A 6,364-nucleotide genomic window follows, 5' to 3' on the forward strand; every position below is an offset into this window, starting at 1 on the left:
AGGAGGGGAGGCTGCTGATGTTTCCTGCAGGACAAAGCCTGGCTCAGGGAGGTGCACAGCTTGTCCTGTTGTTTGAGTTTGGTGATTGGATTGATTGAATGAGAAAGTCATCACAGAGGTTTAATCAATACATGTGGGTCCTGCCCTAGTCCAGCTGCAGGGACACTGGGTGAGATAAAGAGACTAGAAATAAGGCCGTCACCTGTGCTTGGTCCAGAGCATGGGAGAGCATGGGACCCAAGAAAAGTGGCCTGGAGAGTGGCCGCATCTGAGGGTGCTTCCTGGAGGAGGGAGGGGTGGTCTAGAGATGGCCTGCCGCAGGGTGAGGAGTGGTCAAGAGTGGGTGGAAAGGTACCAGGAAGGAAGGCAGATGTGGGGGAGCCACGAGGGAGGTGAAAAGGACCCAGCAGGAGAGGGGGAAGGTCATTTACCTGCTGAACTCAAGAAACCTCCCTTGAGGACCTTCTGTGCACAAGGCCCTGACTGGGCGGGACATGCAGCCTTGGCCTCGCAGAGCCGGGTCTTCGGAGCTCACCTTCTCTCGAAGGAGGAATCACTGACCATAACTAGGAAGTGATTTAATGTTGGCTGCGGTGAGTGCCAGGTGCGTGGCCCCAGTAGGCCTTTGTGGAATGAGAACAGAAAAGCTGAGGTGGCCTCTCTACCTGCCCCTGCATCGTGTTTAAGTGGAGGTGACTCTCCATTTCTCCGGAGGTGAGGCCTCTAGAGGAGGAGGCACCAAGGCCAAGGGCAGGAAGGACTTCCTGAGGCCCAGGCCTGGGGTGGAGGTCTGAGCAGCTGGTGCTGTCTCTCTGTCCTGGAGGTACAGACTGATACCGGGAGCGGAGGGAGTGACCTACAGCTGTCTCTCTCAGTCAGAACTGCAGACCCCTCTCTTTTCTGTTTTCCTTTCTGGACTCCATCTCTGTAATCTCCTCTGGGCTGTTCCCAGGTCCTCTCAGGAGAGAGGAAATGGGCAGTGGTTCTGGTGCCAGGAAGTCTTTGGACTCTTCAGCTTCTTCTCTGGCCCCAACACTTCCTGACTGGGATTTGGGGGCAGGTTGAGGTCTGCTTTGAGGCTAGGAAGGGGCTTCTCTCCCTGGCCTGCCTGCCTGATTACACACCCTTGTCCCTTCTCAGCCGGTGCTCTAGGTCCAGAGAGAATGGGGCATCTCATGAGCAGAGAACGGGGCATCTCATGAGCAGGGCCGGAGCCCTCCTAGGAGCCCTCCCTCAGGTTCCTGCAGCTGCTCCTGCCAGGGGTCTAAAACATGAGGGTCATGTGGGTGCAGAGTCTGAGTCCTGAACAGAGGCCATGGGCCTAGGATGGGCCGGGAGATTGGAGCACTTGAGACTGGGCTTCTGGGAAGGCCGGGAATGTTGGGAGAAGGCAAGGGGGAGGAGGGGGTGGGGGTGATGAGCCTCAGGGAAAGGCTAGGAGTGGTGTGCGTGGGGTAAAGGCAAGTGTAGGCTGGAAGTTCCGACAGAGCTGCAGGAGTGAGGGAGAAGGAGAGGCCCTCCGAGCCTGACCTGTAGCTGCCACTTCCCAGCACTGATCACTCAAGGTCAGATGCAGAGTCTCCTGGGTATTTGGGATACACACACACACACACACACACACACACACACACACGAGCGCACAAACACACATACACACACACACACAGAGCCCTTGAGAAACAAAAGCAGCTCCTTATTTATGCACATTCATAGAAGAGCACATTTGCCTGCTAGGCAGGCCTGTTCCCTCCCACACAGCTCCAGACCTGCCCCTGCCTTCCCTCCTGCTCTCCCGGCCTCTCCTCGCCCTCCAGCCACCACCGTCACCACCAGGGGCCAGCTCAGTGATTGTTTCCTTGCCCCTTTCGCACATGACTAGCTTGAGCACCAGCCAGGAGAATGTGCCTCCCGGAAAGTATGGGGTCAGATCCCCACCGGCCCCCAGCCCTGTCCAGCCTTCCCTCCCAGCTGGCTGACCTCCCCCACCTGGAGAAGGCAGGAGCCCGTTGCTCTTCTCCTCCTGCCACTGCTGTTAAAGTGGCCCCTGAGCGCCTGCCTGGGACCTGCTCGTCCTGAGAAAGTTTGGCTCGGTGCTCATTAGCATTTCGGCTCCCTGTCTCTGCCCCCCACCCCAGGAATGGGCAGGGAGGGGAGCCGGGAACTGAACTGGAACCACCCTCAGGGCAAGGTACCTGGGCAAGTACGGGAGGACTTGAAACCTTCCAGGGCCAGGAGACAGAGCCCCCATGAGGGTACTGGGCTCAAGTTCCTCTCCCTTGTCAATCGGCCCTGGCCCAGGGAGAATCCCAGGGATGCTGAGGGAGGCTGCAGCAGGCTGGGGCTCCCAGGCAGAGCCCTTCCAACCTCTGGTCTCCAAGCCGGCCCTTTCCTGCAGTCCCGTAGGCCCATTAGTTAAACCTTCCTCTAACCTCCCACCGTGCATCCCACCAACCAATCTCAGACGACAGAGCTGAGCCTGTGAGCAAAGTCTGTAGCACAGGACGGGAGAACAGAGTAGGTGGCAGGGAAGCAGCGAGGAGGGAGGGAGATGGAACCAGATGCCTCAGAAGCTGGACCACGGGGAGCTGGAAAAGCAGCCCCTCTCCCTCCCCTGGCCCTGGGGTACAGCCCTTGGTGGGCACCAGCTGGTCTCCCACAGTTCCCACTCATTTCATTTCCACCGCTAAGCTCTACATCAGACACTGTGCTGGGCAGGGAGGCCTGACCAGATGGGTGTGTTAAGGAGATAAAGAAAATTCCACTTGGCCCTGCGCCCGTGCAGCCCGGGGTCTGCTCAGTTCTAGGTTCCTAGTTGAGAACAGCGCTGCCGGGGCTCGGTATATGCGGCGGCGGAATGACCTGAGGATTGTGCAGCAGGGCACAGGATAGAGTGAGGGGGCGAGGAGGGCGAGGCTGAGAGCAGCAACGGGGAGGCAGTCCCCAAGAGTGGTGGAGTGTGCGCTCTGCAGTCCAGCTGCCTGGGTCTGGCTCTACCAAACTCCACTGTGGGGCCGCGGGCAGCTTACTTCACCTCTCTGTGCCTCAGTGTCCTCACTTGCAAGCGGAGAGTGTTCTCTCAGACGAAGTCCATGAAGTGATCTAGCACCCTGCGCATAGTAAGTGCTGGAAGAGGCCAGCCTGGGGCCAGAGCAGTTGCAGCAGGCGTTAAGGGCTGAATGTAACAGATTATTCCTCCGTCGACTGGGCCAGAGCTGGTGGCATGGCTGATTGGATGTGGGAGGAGACACGGAGGAATCTAGTTGGGGGCTTAGGCAGTGGGGGTGGGGGTGGGGCTCCTGGAGCAGGGAGCAGGCAGGGCGGCGGGGAGAGGCAGGGCAGGAGGAGGGAGTCCAGACAACCACCCCCCACCCCCCACCTGTGAGGCACCTGTGAGGATCCAGGAAGCTGTGGGCTCTGAGTGGACAGCTCGGCAGAGAGGCCTCTCCTTACCCATGCACCCTCCTCCATTATTCTTTGGGGGCCTCTGCAGTCCCCTGCCATCTGCCTGAAGGGAATGGGCAGGGTTGGCGGAGAGTTCCTTGTATGGGGAGACTGCGTCAAGGGGCCCTGCCCTTCAGCTTCCATCATCTGCCTCACCCTTCCCTTCCTTCTGGAGCCTGTGCATCCAGCTGTGGGGGAAATGACTCTGGATAAGGGCGTTTTCCCCTTCATGGGAACTGTTGATGTATTTGAGAGGCAGGATTGCAGAATGGAAAAGCACACAGGACTCCTGACGGCTTGGGTAGAACCCACTGCTCTACGTCTTCCTAGTTAGGGGACCTTGGGTAGGCCATCTAACCTTCTTGTGTCTCAACTTCCTCATCTGTGAAATGGGATGACAATTAGACCTATCTTATAGTATTGCTGTAATGATTAAAAATGTGCATGTATGTAATGAATCAAGAGCAGGGCCTGAGGCAGGGTAACTCTTGTTATTATTTATCGGTCCTAACACATCTCCAGGCATCTAATGACAGTCAGGGGAGGGTGAAGGTTGCACTGGGGCAGAGCATGATTGTTCTGGAGATGCCTCACCATCTGTCTTTGGGATGTCTTCCTCAGACACACTCCCCTTGTCCTCCACCACCTGCAGGCCTCAGCCCTGATTAAACCTCTGTTGAGTGGCAATTCTATGAAGCAGCCCTCACTCAGGAATCCCAAGAAGGAAAAATTCAGGCCCATCATCTGCCTGGGAAGTGGGGAGGTCGGGGGGGGGGGGGGGAGGCAGGAGGCTTTGCCTGCCAGTAATGAGAACGAGACCAGTGGGAGGTCCAATGCCCTGGCTGCCAGGGAACAGGCAATCACCCCAGCCATTTTCTCTGTCTCCCAGGAGAGGGGGAATGAGAAAGAGCCCCGAGAAAAGGAAAGAGTAGCGTTGAGGGAGAACATAGGTGGGGGGAAAGTGGGTCTGAGACACTTCCATTTGCACCGATTTGAACGGCTTTTTTTTGCACCCTCGCACCCCCCACCCCAACCCCTGCACACAGGCTCCATTTCCCTTTCCATAGCTTTCTCCTTTAGGCATAGAGTCCAGATTAGGAGAATGAATATGATGGGTACCCAATGCAGTACAGCATGGGGGTTAAGTGGAGCCTGGCAACCTGGGTTGAAGCCCCAGCTCATCATTTGCTAGCTATGTGACCTTGGCCAGTCACTTAATACCTCGGGGCCTCAGTTTCCCCATGCATATAAAGTGGGAATAAGGGTAGTGCGGCTTCACAGGGTAACGAGCGGCAGAGATTACATACGTGAAGCACTTGGAACAGTGCCAGGCACCTACAGGCTCTCGTGGCTTGCTGAGAAGTCTGCAGGTATGCAGATGTCCTGCTTCATTTGCCAGCTCCTTTTCAACCTGCCCGAATAAGGGCAGGTATAAAGACGAAATGGGGAACCTCTTTCTGACCCCACTGCCCGTCCCTTGAAACTCCTCTGTAAGACCTTCTAGATCAGGTCACTAGCCCCAGCAACCTAAAGCCTTAACTCCCCTCAACTCTCTTCTGCATGCACCCTTGTGCCCCTAGCCTGTTATTCTTTTCTGCCAACAACTAAGCTGTTCTCGCTTCTTCCAAATTCCCAGAACGTGGGTGGGTGGGTTTGGGCCTGGGGCCAAATATATTCTCAGGCTCCCCTCCTTCCCTGAAGGGGCATTTCTCAAAATGTGAGCACAGCAGATAACCTTATGTATTTGCTCAAAACACAGATTTTCCGTTACATGCCAATAGAACTGAATCTGAATTTTGGGGGAGTGGGGAGGATAAAACTTTCATTTTGATAAGCTCCTGGGTGGATTTTAAAATACACATTAAAACTGAGATTTTAATCACCATTAAAAACTGCTCCGAGAAAATAATCATCGGTGGGACATGGGGGCTCAGCGTCCCAAAGCTGGCAGGATGCTTAGTGTCTTCCCCAATTCAGGCAGGCTCAGCAGCAAAGGGAAAGGGACCGAGACTGGGCCAAAAAAAGTGAGTCCTAGAAAGCCGGGGGGCGGGGCGTGCGACTCCTTTCCAAACCCTCATCCCCGTCCTGACCAATTACTGGGCGCTGCGGGTGTGGCGGTGAGGAGCCGCTGTCTCTCCACCCTCTCCCAAGCAGGAGTGGGGCGAGGAGGGCGGCTCTGGGCCTTCTGCGCGGAGCGGGGAACTGAAGCCCAGGAAAGCGACCGGCCTTTGGTACAGAGCCTGCAGAGGACTCTGGAATCCCGAGGCTCTGCCGCCAGCCGCCCGGCAGCCAGGGAGCGCGCTGGGGGCGTGGTTCTAGAAACCCCCCTCTCTTCCGCAGCTCCGCCCCAACTCCGGCCCCCATCCCTTCCGGAGAGCAGTCCTTCTTCCCCAGCCTCAATTTCCCCACCCGCGCCCGTGTGTGTGTGTGTGTGTCCGGCGGGGGCGGGGAAGGGAGGCTCCGCAGCGGGATTCCCCACGGGAAAGTAGCCCAGTCCCTCCCCCGGGCTGTTCGAGACCCTGAACCGAAGCAGGAGGCAGGACGCCCCCGGCCGGGAAGCGGCCCCAGCCCGGATTTCCCTCCCGGGTGGGGCCGCAATGACTCACCCCCCCTCCCCCTTCCCCCGGTTTCCTTGTTTGCATTTCTCCTCCCGGCCACGTGGCGGCCGGTGCCGCCACTCACCACCCCTACCCCGACACCCCGGCCGCGGCGGCCCTGGCACACAAAGCCGGGCCGCTCCTGCCCCCCGGGGCTTCTCAGGCCTCGGGCTGGCGCCCGCCCCGCTACCCCCGAGTCCGGACTCCACCCCCCTGCTCAAGCCCGCCCCCTTCCCTGCGCCCTCCCCCACCGTCCGGCCGGGCGCCTCCTCTCCGCCCTCTCAGCCCGTCCCGGGGAGGGGAAGGGGGCGGGGAGCGCAGGGGGT

The sequence above is a fragment of the Mirounga angustirostris genome, unplaced genomic scaffold (assembly GCF_029215605.1).
Source record: "Mirounga angustirostris isolate CCGP_5_RB_7025 unplaced genomic scaffold, mMirAng1.0.hap1 SCAF_5, whole genome shotgun sequence".
Classification (NCBI taxonomy): Eukaryota; Metazoa; Chordata; class Mammalia; order Carnivora; family Phocidae; genus Mirounga; species Mirounga angustirostris.